Here is a 6126-nt window from a genome sequence, read left to right on the forward strand (position 1 = left end):
AAGCCTTCAGACCCGGGCAATGACCGGAGTACGCAGACAGACAGCAACACGTGCTGGCGAGGAGGGGAAGCTGGAGCCCTCCTGTGGGGCTGGGGGAATTCGAAAAATGGGGCAGCCGCTTTGGAAGACCGCCCGGCAGTTCCTTGGAATATTAATTAACTTTGGACTTACTATGCGTGCGTGCTCAGTTGCTCAGTCATGTCCGACTCTTTTATGACCCCATGGACTACAGCCTGCCAGGCTCCTCTCAGGAGTATTTCCCAGGCAAGAATACTGGAACAGGTTGCCATTTCCTCCTCCAGGGGATTTTCCCAACTCCAGCATTGAACCCATGTCTCCTGCATTGGCAGGTGCATTCTTTACCACTGAGCCGCCAGGGAAGCCTGTGGAGTAACTATACAGCCCGGCAATTTCGGCCCTAGGTAGATGCCCACGAGAAATAAAAACACGTGTCCACACGAGTGTTCATGGCAACACTGCTCACAGTAGCCAAAAGAGTGGACACAACCCAGATGTCAAGTCATTGGCAAAGCAATAAAAGAAATGTGGTCCAGGGACTTCTTTGACAGCCCAGTGGTTAGGGCTCCACACTTCCACTGCAGAGGATGGGGTTCAGTCCCTGGTCGGGGAACTGAGATCCTGCAAGTTGTGCCACATGGCCAAAAAAGAAAAAGAAAAAGAAAGAAATGCAGTCTCTCCGTACAAGGGAATATCACATGCGTGCGTGCTCAGTCCTATCCAACTCTTTGTGACCCCCTGGACTGTAGCCCACCAGGCTCCTCTGGCCATGGGATCCTCCAGGCAGGAATACTGGAGCCCGTTGCCATCTCCTTCTCCAGGGGATCTTCCTGACCCAGGGATCAAACCTGTGTCTCCCGTGTCTCCTGCGTTGGCAGGCAGATAAAGGAAGCATGGACACACATCACTGATGAACCTCAAAAACCTGGAGGCCATCTGTTGTAGGATTCTCTGTGTCCACAGAGGAAGAAAGCTTAGTGGTCACAGGGGAAATGGGGTGACTGCTCATGGTGCAGGTTTTCTTTTGGGGGGTGGTGATGGTGGTGGAAAAAGCTCTAAAATTAGATTGTGTGAATGTTCCATAATTCTCTGAGCATATTTTAAAAAGTCATCGAATTGTACATACAAAAAGGGTGAATTCTGGATGGACCTAGAGATTATTATACTAAGTGAAGTAAGTCAGACGGAGAAAGACAAATACCATGTGATATCATTTATAGGTAGACTAAAAAAATGATAGTAATGAACTAATTTATAAAACAGAAATTGACTTGCAGACTTAGAAAACAAACTAATGGTTACCAAAGGGGAAAGGGGGAATAAATTAGGAGTTTGGGATTAAAATATACACACTATACAGTCCACTATGTGGTCCAGTGGCTGAGACTCCACGTTTTCAATTCAGGAGCTGGGTTTGATCCCTGGTCAGGGAACTAGATCCCACCTGCCATGACTAAGACTCAGCACAGCCAAACAAATAAGCAGAGACCTACTGTACAGCCCAGGGAACTGTACACACCATCCTGTGACAACCTGTAATGGAAAAGAATCTTAGAATGCATATATGCATAAGTGAATCATTTCACTGGACACTTGAAACACAACATTATAAATCCACTATATTTCAATAAAAAATTTTAAAGGGTTAATTTGGCATGTAAATTTCATCTCAATGAGACTGCTCCAAAAAACAAAAACAAAAACACAGGCAATTCCTGGTTCTCATGCTGTGACCTTGATCAGGTTCTCTGAGCCTCTGAGTTCCCATTAAAAACAAAAGGGAAAACCCTGCCCTTTTTCTAAAAGCACCAAATTCAGAACCTATTGTCACACAGGAACTGCTCACATCTCTCTCCTCTCTATAGACAAGACTGTCGAGGCTGTACTTTCCAAAGACCCTAAAGTCAAAAGGTGGCAGAGTCTGATTCCAAAGTCTTTGGTCTTACTCCCCAGTCACCGGCCCAGTGTCTACAGGCCTGTGATGACCAAGGAAGTTCTGGCTACACCCCAGCTGGGGAACCCCAAGCGTGCAAGCAGGACCAGTTGAAAAAATTTGTGGGTGTCCAGTATAAAATTAAAATGTGGGATTTCTTGTTTTAAAAAAAAGTTTTTTTCTGGGACTTCCCTTGTGGTTTAGGGTTTCCCTGGTGGCTCAAATGGTAAAGAATCTGCCTGCAATGCAGGAAACCTAGGTTTGATCCCTGGGTAGAGAAGATCCCCTGGAGGAGGGCATGGCAACCCACTCCAGTAGTCTTGCCTGGAGAACCCCATGGACAGAGGAGCATGGTGGGCTACAGTCCATGGGGTCACAAAGAGTCAGACATGACTGAGTGACTAACTCAGTGATGATCCAGTGGTTAAGAATCTGTGTTTCCACTACAGGGGCCATGGGTTCGATCCCTGGTCAGGGAACTAAGATTCTGCATGCTGCATGGTACAGCCAAGGAATAGACAAATAAAAGAATTTTTTTAAGAAAAGCTTTCCCCCTCCCTCCCCATCCCCCATTTGCAACTGAATGTCACGCTCCCTGGGCACCAGGATAATCTCTGGCAGACCCTCAAGAGGGTAGGGGGTTGTGGAGCCTGCCTGAGGGCGGACAGCCAGGAATTGGTCACCAGAACCCATCAGGGAAGTGAGATGTTGCACGAGCACACAGAGCCTGCTTCCTTGTCCCGTCAGCTTCAGAACGAAGAATCACGGTCACAAAACAGAGAATCAAAGTTCACAACCCACGTCAGGCCGGTCAATGGCTGCAGAGCATTAAACCAGTGGGGTTTGCACCCAACTCACTCCCTTCTCTGCCTGGGCCGGCTGTGCGAGGCCTGAGAGACACTGCCCGTGGCCCGCAGTTCGTGTTTAGTTCAGACATGCAAATGGCTGGGCTGCACCCACACATCACCACCACCCCCGCCCCGCCCCGCCCGCACCCCGACCCGGACCTGGTTAAAACGCAGATGCTTATCCAGGGGGTCTGGATGGAGCCTGGAATTCTGCTTTTCTAACCAGCTCCTGGAGGCAAGGCCAACGCTTCCGATCCATGGGTCACACACACTTGGAGGTGCAGGGAATGGTGAGAACACGATTTTAGAGTATTGATCCCTCATCCCAGCTGAACCGTCATTAATGCTAAACGTTCACCTGCTCGATTCCGGCGGTTTTCGATGTGGCCGGTCACATCGTCTGTGGGGAAATGACAGACCTGTGGCTCCCTTTCCACCCTTTATCTGATTAAGGGGGCTCCCCTTGCTCCTACCCTGCAAACAGTGTGTGTGTGTACGTATGCGCGCGTTTGTAAACCATGAATGGGTGTTAATTTTGTCAAATGTTTTCTCTTCGTCAAGCTTGCTAGGCCTCTGCGGCTACTGTTTTGGGCTTGTTGCAAGCTGGCAGGCAGAGGAGCGGGCTCAGATGTCCTGGGGGAGGTGTCCGGGGTCAAGGCCAGCAGTAGGTGGGGGCTGGCCGCCCATCCTGGCCATGGGCCCTGGGGCCAGATGTTTGGGCTTAGCTGCCTGGCCAAGCAGGGATAAAGTGACCAGATAATTAAGCACCCGCTTCTTCGGGGCTGGCAGAAGGTGGCAGAGGGTGGAGGGACCTTGGGCCCGGGTGCCCGGGAGACCCCGCCACCCTGGCTTGCAGACGATGGAGCCAGGATTCTGAACCCCCAGGGGGGACCCTCTCCGGGGGGGGGCCTGGAGCCAGGGAGCAGGTGCTCCCATCTGGGGATGAAAGAGGGAACCTCTGGCTTCCGAGTCGGAGTGCTACCCTTGGAGCCCGGACGAGCTGGGACAGCAAGGGGAATGCAGGCAGACGCCCTCCCCAGGGTACCAGTCAGCAGTTATTTAAGTCGTAGGGCTTAATGGGACCCGGGGGAAACAGAGGATTCTCGGCATGCTCCTTGGTCTGTTGGCAGGGGCGGACAGCTCATCTACCAAGACCCCCAGACAATATCCCTCCCCACCCCCAGCAAGTAACTGGACCCCGCTGGCCTTTGCCTGACCGCGGGGGCGCCAGCTCTGTGACCTTCCAGGACCTCAGAGCCAGGCTCTGGTCTGGGGAGAGGGGGGAGGAGGGGAGCTGAGGGACACGGTGTTATTCTGAGGCAGCTCTGCAGCTCTGCTGTGTGGCCCTGGGCAAGGAACTTGCACTCTCTGAGCCTCCAAGCCCTTTCCGAAACAGGGGTCAAATTGCTCCCTCTGAGGGCTGTAGGGAGGGCAGGAGGTAGTGTATTGAGAGTCCACAATGGGGCTTCCCTGGTGGCTCAGTGATAAAGAATCCACCTGCCAACGCAGGAGATGCCAGTTCGATCCCTGGTCCGGGAAGATCCCACATGCCCTGGGGCAACTAAACCGGGGCACCCCAACTACTGAGCCTGTGCTCCAGAGCCCAGGAGCTGCAGCCACTGAGCCCACGTGCCTCAGCTATGGAGCCCACACACCCTCAAGCCTGAGCTCTGCAACGAGAGAGGCCACCACAGTGAGAAGCCCTGCACCACAGCCAGAGAGGAGACCCCACCCTCTGGAACTAGAGAAGGCCCACACAGCAGTGAAGACCCAGCACAGCCAAAAACATATTAAAAAAAAAAGAGAGAGAGCAAGCCCCCACTGTGTGGGGCACAGACAAGCACCATAAGGAGTGGTCGCAACCATTCTTGTTAACTCACACCAAGCTCTGCTGTCACCTGCAGTAACTCCTCTAATCCTCACGACCACCCCAGGAGGCAGGAGGCAGAACCACTACTCCCCCCTTGTACAGATGGGAAAACTGAGACTCGAGAAAGGAAATTAACTTCCGGAGTCCCCACAGCCAGCATATGGCCTCGAAGCCAGGGTGATCTGACTGGGGGCACGTAACACCTTATGAGCAAGGGCCCTGGGTCAGACGGGCCTGGGTTCCAGTCATGAGCCTACTGCATACTCCCTGAGTGACCTGAGGCACAGGACCAAACGTCTCTGTGCCTCAGTGCCCTGACCTATAAAGTGGGGGTAATACAGTGATAACTACCACATAGAGAGCAGGTATCAAGAGCCAGGCCCTGAGCTAAGCACCCTCATACAGGCATTAATCTATGTTAATCAGCACAGCAGCCCACAGGGTGTATATTATTATTGTCTCCCTTCAAGAGATGGGGAAACTCAGACCAAGCAGTAACTGACTCAGGGTCAGGCCCACAAGGGCTCAAACTCAGGCATTTAGGCTCCAAAGCTCACACTCCCTGCCGAGCTGTAGAAACAGTACCCTCCTCAGCGGCTGTTTATGAAGATACAATGACATCATGCGTGCAAAGCCCTCCACACGGAGCCTTACCCGTAGGAACTGCCCGGAGAACATTAGTCATGATTACTATGATGACGAGCTCAGTCACTCAGAAGGTATTAATGAAGGGGGCGTGTTGTGTCAGCCTCCATTCTAAGAGCTGGACATACGTCTGTGAACAAGGATTTCTGCCCTCGTGGGCCTTCATCATCGCCATCGTCACTGCCATAGTGATGACCACCATCACCTCCACTATCCTCACCATCACTTCCATCCTTCGTCACCATCATAATAGTCATCACTGTGACCTTCGAGACCGTCACCGCCATCATGATCACCTTCAGCACCCTCATTATCACCGTAATAATCACCACCACCGTCACCACCAGGATTGTTTTCAGCCTCACCAGCATCATCACCATGACCACTTCCATCATTGTCATCACAACACCATCACAACAGCTATTGCCGTGATCCTCGTGACCGTCACTGCCACCATAAATATCACCATGATGATCATTACCATCAAGAGAGCTGTCACCACTACCTTCATGCCCATCCCCACCATCACCACCACCACCCCCACCATCATAATGGCATGATCATCACCAGGATCATCTTCATCCTCGCCATCACTATCACTTCTCTCATCTTTGCCATCATGACCATCATCACCATCACAGTCACCTCCATCGCCTTGTGTGGTGCCTGTGGCATTCACAAACAGATCAGTCTTGTGATTCCTCCTCCCTTGCTGCTGCTAAATCGCTTCAGTCGTGTCTGACTCTGTGCAACCCCACAGACAGCAGCCCACCAGGCTCCCCCATCCCTGGGATTCTCCAGGCAAGAACACT

The sequence above is a fragment of the Bos grunniens genome, chromosome 18 (genome assembly GCF_055505025.1).
Source record: "Bos grunniens cultivar Pamir isolate PY7600 chromosome 18, Bosgru_T2T1.0, whole genome shotgun sequence".
Taxonomy (NCBI): Eukaryota; Metazoa; Chordata; class Mammalia; order Artiodactyla; family Bovidae; genus Bos; species Bos grunniens.